This window comes from Euprymna scolopes, chromosome 5, assembly GCF_053919585.1.
Source record: "Euprymna scolopes isolate OS-2025 chromosome 5, ASM5391958v1, whole genome shotgun sequence".
NCBI lineage: Eukaryota > Metazoa > Mollusca > Cephalopoda > Sepiida > Sepiolidae > Euprymna > Euprymna scolopes.
In genome coordinates, this window is record NC_136486.1 from 57,382,407 (window position 1) to 57,395,794 (window position 13,388).

Here is a 13,388-nt window from a genome sequence, read left to right on the forward strand (position 1 = left end):
TCCTGTTATGTGTTTGGTTATTTTGGAGGCTGTCGTGATTCCGGTTACAGTAAATTTTTAGAGCCTTTTTTGCGTTTAGTAACAATATTGAGGATATTGCAAATTTTAAAAGGTGTGTTCTATGTAATCATATTCTTCATTCACGAGGGGCATCCAATAAGTAATGCCCCTTGCCCACTTCCATTTGTCTTATCTAGCTGAAATTATACATGTACAATGACTTATATCTCTACGGGTTATGTGGCAAATTACGGCTCTGAACTAATTGTGGTTTCTATTTTACAGGTGTTTGAACTGAGTCAGGTGTGAAATGGAGCCTGTTGAATGTCGAGCAGTGATCAGGTTTTTGTATTTCAAAGGTCGCACACCACAGGAGACTTTTGATGAAATAAAAGAAACTTATGGCGATAATGCCCCATCATGTGACCTTGTAAAACGCTGGCATCGTGAATTCAAATATGGCCGGAAGTCTGTGGAAACAGCTCCCAGACCTAGTCGCCCCCCTTCTGCCATTGATGAGGCATCTGTTCGTCAAGTTGAGGCTGCCATTTTGGAAGATCTGCGCATTACTATTCGCCAAATAGCCCAAGATGTCAAGATTAGTACAGGGTCTGTGGAAACTATCATTCATGACCATTTGCATATGCATAAGGTGTCTGCCAGATGGATTCCCAGGTTTCTCACACATTCCAGAAGCGAGAATTCGTCGAGTGCTCGAGGATGAATTTGGAGATGCGCTTAAAAGATGAGTCAAAGTTTTTCAAAAGACTGATTACAAAGGATGAAACCTGGGTCCATCAATATTATCCAGAGACCAAAGCCCAGTCAATGCAGTGGAAGCACTTGGACTCACCACATCCAAAGAAGGCAAGGGTGAAGCCCTCCGCTGGCAAGATCATGCTCACAGTCTTCTGGGACCAGGACGGAGTAGTGATGACAGATTTCCTGGCAAAGGGAACGACAATTACAGGAGCATATTATGCTTCACTTTTGAGGAAATTACGGGAAGCTATAAAAATCAAGAGCCGGGGCAAGATCAGCAAAGGTACCCTCCTCCTGCAAGACAACACCCCGGTTCACAACTCGCATGTCGCCAGATCAGAAGCACGGGAGTGTGGTTATAAAATCCTCCCCCATCCTCCCTACTCTCCTGACCTTGAACCCTCTGACTTTCACATCTTCCCAGCCATGAAGTTGTTTTTGAAAGGAAAGCGTTTCTCAGATGATGCAGCCTTGATTTCTGAAGTCCCGTAGTGGTTGTAGGGCCAGCCTGGGGTGTTGTACAAAAACGGTATCCAGAGCTGCATCCAACGATGGGAGAAATGCATAACTCTGTGTGGTACCTATGTGGAGAAAGACTAATAACTGTGCCAAGTTTCGTTGTTCTACTACTATGGGATGTTGGTCAGGGGCATTACTTATTGCACGCCCCTAGTATATATTCCTTGCTGCAAATCCTTAGTGCTCCGTGATAAAACACGATTATAAGACATTTTTTCATTTTTCATTGTGATGTGAGTAGACGTGTGTATAATCATTTTTATTAGTTACTTTGTGACGAATCTTAAAACTTGGTTGTTATTATTATTTATTAGATAGATGTCTAGAAAAGATATGGAATTATTCTTTCCTTTTACAGGGGTGCATTGTATGGTAGGTTAGATTTTATTTAGTTTGTTAGCAATGTTCACTATCTTGGATGATACGAGGAGAAAAATTAAAATGTCGTCTAGAATTATATATATATATATATATATATATATATATATATATATATATATATATACTAGCAAATCTGCCCGAATTTGATCGGGCCCTATGTACTGTTAATAACTTTATATGCATATGTATGTATATATATATAAATATATATATATATATATATATATATATATATATATATATATATATATATATTAAAAAGTTTGTACGCATGTACAGGTAACCTCCTACATTTAAAATTGCAAGTTTTCAGAACAAAAATTGGCGGAGGAGTTTGGTAAAGTTTCAAAGCTCACATCGTTGAACTTTGACCCCTTTACAGTCATATTGCTGGCCAAAAACCGATTAAAAGATTGTCCCAAATCTCAATAATCCTTTTGTCAAATCTTGAGTCTGTAGACTAAAAATTGACAGAATAGTTTGCTAGAGAAATGTACACACACCCACAGACGACATTACTTTAATACATATAATAGATAGATTAATTTACTATTAATCTCAAACTTAAAATTATTTGCTACTAATTTACTATTGTCTCAACTCCACACTTATTTGCTATTAATTCACTATTTACCTCAAACCAAAAAATATTTGCTATTAATTTACTATGTTTTCTCAACTCCACACTTATTTGCTATTAATTCACTATTAACCTCAAACCAACAATATTTGCGATTAATTTACTCAACTCCAACCTTATTTACTATTAATTTCAACCCAAAAGTATTTGACACAAATATACTAATCCAAACTTATTTATTCATTACTGATTTCAACCCTAAAATTATCTGTTACTTATTTACTATTGTTCTTAACTCAACAAATATTTACTAATAATAAACTATTAATCTCAAACCCAAAACCATTTGCTATTAATTTACTATTACTCTAAACTCCAAACTTATGTACATCCAGACACACACAGGCATTTTCACTTTTATGGATGATAGATAGATAGATAGATAAATGGATAGATAGATAGATGGATAGATAGATTAAGTCACTATTAATCTCAAACCCAAAATTATTTGCTATTAATTTACTATTTTTTCAACTCCAAACTTATTTAATATTAATTCACTATTAATCTCAAACCCAAAATTTTTGCTATTAATTTACTATTATTCTCAAACCGAAACGTATTTACTATTAATTTACTATTAATCTTAAACTCAAAATTATTTGCTATTTATTTACTATTATTCTCAAACCGAAACGTATTTACTATTAATTCACTATTAATCTCAAACCCAAAATTTTTGCTATTAATTTACTATTATTCTCAAACCGAAACGTATTTACTATTAATTTACTATTAATCTTAAACTCAAAATTATCTGCTATTTATTTACTATTACTCTAAACTCTAAACTTAATTACTCTTAATTCTGTATTAATCTCAACCCCAAAATTATTTCCTAATAATGTACTATTACTGTGAAGACCAACCTTATTTACTACTTGCATTTTGGCCCGGCTTTGCTCGAGCCCTTTCTACTGTTCATAACTTGTATTATCTGTGAATAATATGAAATTTCAAATGTTTAGACCAAAGACTGTCGTAGTAATTTCGTAGGGATAGCAGATGTTATTTTTTAAACCTTGGACACGAATTTTGACCCATTAACATTTATAGTTTTGGTTTCAAATACAAAATAAAATGTTTGACCCATATCCAAGTTCCATACATATAAAATTTCAAGTGTTTAAACCCAAACTTGACGGAGGAGTTTGATAAAATCTGTAAAGATGAACTCTTTCAACTTTGACCTTTTGACCGTACAGTTATCGCCCCAAAACTACGTAAAAATATTGCTGGATGTTTGAATACCTTTTATGTAAATTTTCAAATGTTTAGACTGAAAACTGGGTGAGTAGTTTGCTACACATCGCAAAGGTAAAAATGTTTTTTTAAATTTGAGACCTTGGTAGCTCAAACTTTCGACTCAAAACGATTACAAAGCTCGCCCTATCTCTGAATACTCATAATGTAAAATTACAAATGTTTAGACCAGAAATTGGCTGAGTAATTTGGTAGAGACAGCAGAGGTCAAATTCAATTTTGAACCCTTAACATTTATTTTTGAGCTCAAATCAATTTATAAAGTTAGGTCCATGTCCAAGTAATCTACATTTAAAATTTCAAATGTTTAGACCCAAAATTGACGGTGGAGTTTGGTACAGTTCTCCAAGGTCAAATCGTCGAACTTTGACCCCTTGACAGCTAAATTTCTAGGTGAAATGGATTAAAACGATTTTACCAAATCTCAATACCCCTCATATCAAATCTCGAATCTGTAGACCGAAAATTGACAGAGTTATTTGGTTGGGCAATGTACACAGACAGACAGACAGACAGACAGACAGATATTTTCACTTATATGTATATATATATATATATTAAATATATTAATATATATATATGTATATATAGTAAGTTATTAAAATATATGTGGTAATTAAGCTACACAGAATATACCGCGTTTCATTCTCGTGAGAATCCGTCTGGCATTATGAATGCTCATGAGAATGAAACGCGGAATATTTTGTGTAGCTTAATTGTATATATATTTTTAGACCTTACTAGCTAGCTCTACCTATGTATTAAGTACTGTTGAAATAAATACTGAAAATTTACGCATAAATTATATTTTCATATACTAATTTATGTGATAAAATTAGGTAATTATATATATATATATATATTTATATATATATATATATATATATATATATATATATATATATATATATATATATATATATATATATATATATATATATATATACAAAAACTTATCTGAAACGATCGAGACTGTCTGTGGACCAATGTGAAAAAAATTATATTAGATAGAAGTAGCGGAAACTGATTCACAAAGCTGTAAAACCATTTGAACATATACAGCATTTACAAACGATTAGTTCGCAAGGCGAACAGGATCCAGCAACGAGTCCACAAAGTCACCAACCAAACTGTGAAATATGTGCAAAAGAATGCTTATCTCTAGCTGGCCTCAAAAGCCATTTGCTAAAATGTTCAAAACCTGTCTTACACTGCAATAATGTACACTTCGAGCAAAACAGATTAGGTGTTCATATTCTGGGGCAAAATCTGTCACACTTTGTTGATCTGAAGAGCCACTTGCGAGCACATCCAATTCAAGTGGGGGGAGGGGAAGAGAGGAGATACAATGGAGCATAAAATAAACGAGGTGTCGCGATCGAAACTGAAAGGACAGCCACCATTCTCTCCACTTACAATATATCAATCATTCCATTCGTAAAACATTAAGTCCTATACTAGTAACCTATCGGCTTAGAAAGAATTTAATTTAATGAAATTGATTCCCACTGGCCAATGTGTCAGTCGTTCACATTCTATTCTGTTTGTTTTACGTAAGTGAATTGTGTCCGTGCAACGAGAAAGACACATCTGGTGTGGTGTAGATAAATCGCCAGTGGGATTGCCGAACGACGTTCAACAGATATTGACATCGGATAAACAAGTGCACTCGGAGTGCGTAAACTTTCGACAGGTTCCTACATAACAAACAGGAAATGGCCTTTTTGTTAGTGTCTCATGATGGAGTTTTCGTGTATGTTTATAACCTGAATAATATCGGATCTATAAAGCAAGTGCCTGCCGATAATTTTGACATAAAAAAACCCCCGTAACTTTGTTTTAATCTATCATTCTCTTTCTCTCTCTCCCTCTCTTTCTCTCACTGTGCTACTCTCTGTTTTTACTTACTATGTATCATATTTTAAATCCCCTTTTTCCCTTTTGCCTCTTATCTTCTCCCATTCCATATGTACGTGTATATATATATATATATATATATATATATATATATATGTTTATGTGCTTATATGTATGTGTATATATGCATGTATATATATGTATATATATGTATATATATGTATATATACATATGTATATATACAAATGTATATATATACATGTGTATATACACACACACACACACATATATATATATATATATATATATATATATATATATATATATATATATATACACACCAGGTTAGAGGTATTCAAAAGTGATAACTAGGGCTAGGACAATAGCATATGCTTTTTCATTTTCTGACTCTCGAGGGTGTATTCGTTGATATCTTATACGCTTTTACATAGGTTCTCGGTTGAATAATTGTGTTTAACTATTTCGGATGTATATTCGAGAATCGAAACAATGAAAAGAATATTGTTTTCATATTTCTAGTGATAACTAATGATTTAATGAAGTTATTAAGAATGTTCAATAAAAGAAGAGCAAGAAATATATTTCATTAATATAAACAAATTTACATGGTCACGACAGTGGAAATGCTAATGTTTAGGACAAATTGTCGGTTAACATCAGAAGTCCTCGTCAGGTAACTCAGTAAATGGTTGCTTTCCACTGAAAAACTAGTCCTCAAAAAAGAACTATATATATATATATATATATCATTCAAACGCTACCGTGTTGGAATATATAATTAAGTGGAACTTTTACTCCTTTAGAACAACTTTAAAGCCTCACCGATCACTCATTTTTCGACCAAATTTCATACAATTGTTACAGTTTATAGCTATATTGTGAAAAATAAATTTCAATTTTCGTTCAGTAAAACAAAAGTTATGATGAATTTTCTGGTGTTGACGAATGTATGAAAGGGAGATAATTGGGGGATTTTATTAAAAGCAGACGAGTGCCGTACATTGTTATTATGTATGTCTTTATGGGGCCAAAAAAAATAAGACTGAAACTAAACAAAGAACAAATGAATTTATGGAAGCCTGGAAAAATCATAGAATACGGTAGAAAAATGCAAGCATAAAAAGTAACATATTTAAGCTTAAACATGGAAAAGTAAAGAACTAGTTGTTAAAACTGGAAAAAGGAGAAGATATTCTAGCAATAAATATAATAAATTTATAACTTAAAATATTGCAGCATTAATTTTATTTTTTAATTCAATTTATAACATCATATAATCGATTCTTAATACTGCAATATTTTAATTTATGAATTTATTATATTTTTTCTAGAATATTTTGTCCTTTTCTTTTCCAGTTTTAATAACCAGTCCTTTACTTTTCCATGTTTAATCTTAACCATATTACTTTTCATGTTCCTATTTTTCTATTGTAATATATATATGTGTGTGTGTATTACAATAGGAAAATGCGAGCCTTATATGCATATATATATATATATATATATATATATATATATATATGCTAGCAGACCGCCGGCATTGCCTAGTCGTAAAATACGCTTGAATATGATATTTCGATCATTGCAGATTTCGAATTTATTATTATATTGTATTACACCCAATACATAGTAATGATTTAGAAAGTTTTAAAAAATGACTCGTGCACAACCGTCGAGAATCGACAAAAAACGCTTAAATATAATATTTTGATTAATGCCTGAACCATGAAGACATGTTTTCTGCAAGACAAAAAATTAAAACATGGAACAATAGCTCTTACGTTACTTATGCATAGCCGTAATGCCGTTGTTCGACCTTCATCTGACGAATTGCATTTCTTTAATTTTCACACATTTGCACCGATTTCCCACAGTCATTGCCTAAATATAAATTTTCGCATGAGTTCGAATAGCATATATACTAAGTTTTATGTCTGCAGACCAGAAACTGACAAAGGAGTTTGGTAGGTTAAATTTTTTAAACAAATATGTATAGGTATATATATATATATATATATATATATATATATATATATATATATATATATATATATATATATATATATATATATATTTGTGTACTGTTTTTTTGGAAAGAATTCCAAAAATGTGCTCGATTACAAAGAAAAGCTTTTTCGATATAAGAGCTTACTATTTATGTATTTAATTGAATAGTACAGAAGTTCAGAAAAACATTGGTACCGTCGGTTTCAAGCCCAACAAAAAGGGGACGAGTTAATGGTAAAACGTAAAGTATGTTAGGCTCTCGTCAGCCATGTTGTTTCTGTCTGAGGAAAAAATTTCAGGCCCGCATTTATTTTTTATAATGATGTTCATTTTTATTTAACTATAGCTTATTCCTATCTCTGTATATTTTATTTTATTCTAATATGAATTTTCTAATTTTTTAATTTTTCATTTAATGCATTTTAGTAAATATGTACTGTTTTAGCATAGTTTCCGGTCTGCCTTCTATAAATTTCAGCTGGTGCAAGGGAAATAATTACTTTATCTTATTTCAGTTAAGGGGAGATAATCCATGTTTCAGTTGGTCCAAGGGAGGGAATTAATCTATTTTATTTCTTTTTATAACCTTTTTTATTTTATTTTATAAAAAAAATAAGATAAAATAAAATAAAAAAGGTAAAAAAAAATAAATGCGGGCCTGAAATTTTTTCCTAAAACAGAAACAACATGGCTGACGAGAGCCTAGCATCATTTACGTTTTACCATTAACTCGTCCTCTTTATGTTGGGCCTGAAACCGACGGTACCAATGTTTTTCTGAACTTCTGTACTATTAAATATATATATATATCGAAAGAGGTTTTTCTTTACTATAACCTTTTTCGCAAGTTAGAAACCATGTACAATATCTGCATTAATATAATTACACGTAATAGTTTACTAAATATGATCACCCTATAAGAAAACCGAAAGACTAATAGGGAGTGAATTTAAAGGAATATGTAAATTATCTAGATCTTTTGCAGATGAATGCAATTCCATGACCCATATATAAGAAAGTTGTATTCTCTTTTTAAATAAATAGAAAAAATGTTTTTTAATCTTAACATCGATATACAAATAAAAAAATTCATAGGAGTATAGATAGATATATAAAATAATAGATGGTGTTAACTTTAGTGGCGGCAAACTTTAAATTGACAGCTCTATTTTAGTTATTTTCATATCTGACAACTATCGATTATTTTGCGCTCAGATTAGGTTGACAATTCACGATATCGTTTCAGTAGGACGAGGCCAAATGACGCATATGGCCCGACGATTAATTTACTGGCAGAAACATTTTTAGAACGATTTATTTCACGAAACTGACCCGTAAAATAACCAACACTTTCGTGCCATTATACGAGATTAGATGATTTTCTTTAGTCATATAAAAACTCCCATGTCTACGCGAATAACCCATTTTAATCTTTAATTCAAGTTATCATATAAAAATATTTTCATAAAATCAACAATAGTGCAGTGTTATACCGGCCTTCCTTGAACAGAGGAATTTACACCGATTAGCACTATAAATAGCGCTAGTAATTCCAACACCGGTGAGAGAGATGCGACTGCACTTCAACTGCTAGCCGAGTGCCAAGCTTACACTTGTTCCTTAACCGGACATCGACTTGATTGTTCTAATTTTCACTGTTCTTCCACAACACAACAGATTGGCGACGAGAAATTGAAACGACCATCACTGGAGAGAATCACCAAAAGTGATTGAAATAAAGATTCGTAAAATCTTTACGACAGAACACCTTCGTCATTTCAACAGATATTTGGATACGCAAGGATTAACAGCGAATTAATTACTACAACAGTAATTTAAGCGACAGGAAAAAAAACTTGCTACCAAAATCTACTGCGAAAAAAGCGAATGTTGTCAATTATTTAATTTATAAAGGGAAAAAAGGTTCATTTTTTCTTCACTAGAAGCCATTTTTCCTACAGTAAAAATTTTCTTCTGCAAAGTTAAATGCCTAAAACCAACTAGCAAATACCATGTAAGCTTATCGTTATTTTGATAACATCTAGGATTTGAAAATAAAAAAACGCTTGACTTTGTCAAGAGAAAAAGAGGTAGACCGTGAAACATAATTTTTCGCGTACGTCATTTGTGCTTAGCAAAAACGTAAAGAATCGAGTCATTTTTTGCAAAAGGAAAAGAGGGTAAAAAAAACTAAAAGTTTCCCATACGAATTCGTCGGATATTTAGATATTTTATTTTTGCTACGTAAAAACGCGTGCAAATTAAGAAATGTTAAACAAATGTTATTTCACTAAATTGTTTCTAGTAAGACTTTATATAGCGTTCAACAAATTAAGTTACAAAAGGACTGCTAAACTGTTTTTCTTCAAACAAATAAATTGGGAAAGAAAACTTGGTTGATATTTTTACTAAGGAATATTTCTTTAATACAAGCGTAAATTGTAAACTGAATTCGTATGATCGATGTGAAATTCAAAGTTCACTGTTGGCTTGTTCCAATTCCAGGCAGAGCAAAATCTCGCATTGCAAAACAGCAAATTCAACAACAACTACAAAGAGAAGAGAGATTTAAAGAAGCATTTGAAGAAAAAATGCTTCAACAAAAGAAACGCTTCGAGGAAATATTGATGGAAACACAGGAGGAAAAAAGAAACATTCTAGAGGCGGCACAGTTAACTAAAGCGGAATTAATCACAACGAATTTTCTCAAACAGCTGTGTCGACCGCTATTGTAATTTTCAATTATAATCCAGAAAACGATGTCACTTTCGCCCAGTATTATAGACGATATGGGGATATTTTCATATCGGATTGTAGTACCTGGTAAGACGCGAAAAAAGTTAGGCTTTTACTGAGGAAATTGGGAACAGTCGAGCATAAAAATTCGTGAAGTTTATTCTCCCAAAAAATACCAGTGAGTTGAGCTTCCAAGAAATAGTTACGCTACTTACAGAACTGTTTTCTGCAAAAACGTCTCTTTTCCATCTGCGATATAAATGTATAAATGTTACTAGAAGAAAGGAAGACGACTACACTACTTATGCAAGTATAGTGAATAAGCATTGCGACAATTTTAAACTGCGGTAATTATCAGCAGATAATTTTAAATATTTAATATTTGTGCAAGGACTGGTCTTAAATAAAGACGCTGAAATCAGGCGTCGTGTTTTAAATGAACTCGAAAACGAACCGAATTTAAAACTACAAAACTTAGCGGAAGACTGTGAACGGTTTATTGCGTTGAAACAAGACAGTCGTGACATAGAGGAAAGCGGAGTGTCGCATATTAAAAATATCCATAAAAAATCCGACTTCAAAAAATAACCAGAGAAAGAAACAGGGAAAAGATCACCCTGGACCATGTTGGAGGTGTAAAAATAAACATTAGTACAATGAGTGTCCCTACAAATTCAAACAATGTGACAACTGCCACCAGAAAGGACATAAAGCATCGCATTGTAGAAAAAAATCTGGTAGAAAGACATCCATTAAACTTACGAAAATTGAACCTGAGGAACCAAATATCCGGAAATGTGTGCAGGTAAAAATGTTTAAAAAGAAAGTAAGGCTACAGCTTGATAGTGGGTCTGATATTTCCATTATTAATGTACAGATATGGAAGAGGCTTGGGAGACCCACTATGATTAAATCACATAAAACGGCGAGAAACATCACTGGCGAAAAAAAATAACCTTCGACCGAGAATTATTGACGATATTTTTGCCAGAACATGGCCGAAAAAGCATGCATTTTTGTCATACGAAAATCAAACAACCTCTTTGGAACTGATCTGTTCGAAAAGTTTAGACTATGGGATCTGCCTTTAAGATCATTTTGCCAAAAGGTTAAGGATTCGAATGTGGAGGCAGAAAAACTTAAGAGGGAGTTCAAAGATAATTTCCCAGACATATATTTAGGCGGTTTGGGAAGGTGTACAAAAGCGGTAGCAAAATTTGACGTAAAAGTAAATGAACAGCCAGTGTTCAGAAAGAAAAAAGTTCCATACGCCGCTATAGAACAGATAGACGGTAAATTAGAAAGACTCAAAAATATGGATGTCATCGGAAAAATTGATCACGGTGAGTGAGCTTCACCAACGGTTTACATAATAAAAAGAGTAAGGATATTCGGGTTTGCGCCGATGGGTTCTACTATCTCATTGTAGTAGAAAGCCTATCTAAATGGCCGGAAGTATTAAAATGTAAGAATCCCACATCTGAGGTAACTATCAACTTCCTATATGAACTATTCGCTAGTGTTACGGCACCAAATATTCGTATTATTATTCGTGGTATTATTAAGATGACGTATATTCTGTATTGTTGTTGCTGTTGTTCGTCTTAGGAGAGTCTTAGAGTTATAAAGACAGTCTTAGGATGAGTCTTAGTGAGATAGAGATAGTCTTAAGAGTGTTCATGTATTGAGTGTTCATATGTCATAAGATGTTCATGTTGTAAGAGATGGAGACATTGGTAGATATAGAGACAGCGTACATATAAAGAGAGAGACAGTTCTGTATATATATATAACAGACAGTGTACATGTTACTACAAGCGAAACAATTCAATGAGAGGAGATTTATGAATATATTGATAGATAGACCGAGAGATAGTGCGTTTAACATTTACGTTTTGACAGTTGTGCATATAATATAAACACGTTACCTTTCTCGTTGTAATGATGAACACAGAAGACGCAGATACACAAAGATGATGACGTCCTTTTATTTCATGACCGGTTCATGATTTCGCTTTACATGGTTATTTCTAACACCCTCTCACTTCTAGAAGGTGTCTTGATTCTAACGGAGAATCGGTCTGAACCTCTCTGCTTCTCTCCGACTCTTCTCCCAGACTCGCAGACTCTCTGACTGCATCCAAAAACTCTACTTATATTGAGAACTCGTCACGTCATCACATGATTAAACATGTGCTCATAAAGCACGTTGGTGAGATGCGTTACGTTGCCAAATTTGACATGACCCCGAGTTAAGTAACCTATTTTTCAAATAAGATTTTTACAAAATATGTTTACAATTTCAATTGACGATTAAATTCCTTTTTTAATTTTCACAGAAACAAATTTCATTATTACATTCCTTTTCCATATACAGATATGCAAGCTAAACAATTGCAATTCCTTATTTCAATAACATTCTGTATTTAACTTATGATTGGAATTTTCAATTCCAAATCTAGCTTCGCAAGTTCCAATCCTCGACTATCCTATTTCATATTTACATATAACTAATTCCCTATTTTTTTTCTTACATGAAAAGGAGCCAGCACTTTATTATGTAACACTAGGTTTGGAGTAGTAGACTGCGTTGTTACAGACAATGGAACGCAATTCACATCTATCGAATTTAAACATTTTGCGAGGATGATCTAATCGAGCATATAACCACTCCGCCAAGTAAGGGACAAGCAGAGAAATTCATTGATACATTCAAGAGAACTCTGCAAAAAGCTAGTGGGTCGCCGGCGGATAAGTCAATCCAACAGTTTTTACAAGTCTATAGAGTCACTTCGAATGCAAACATCGAAATGTCGAAGACACCTGCTAAGGTTATGTTCGGACGCAAGGTTAGATCGATTTTTCACAAGTTGTTACCAAACCAGGATAGGCCAAACCTCAACATACCGATAACAAAAAAACGGTATAAGTTTGCGAAAGAGTCTTCTATACGATTCATAAAAATAATAAGACTTTATTGGAGTCCGGCATTGTTGAGAAACAAATAGGCAACATGGTTTACATGATTAAGGGACAAGACTTCATGCACAAACATCACCCTAACCAAATTCGGAAAAGATACTCGAACAGTGAGGTGACCGGATCGCCCGAGGAGGACATTATGGACACAGTGTTTGATACTTTTCAGGTGCCCATATCAGAGACAGCTCCGGAAAACAGAAAATCAAACAGAAAACGGAA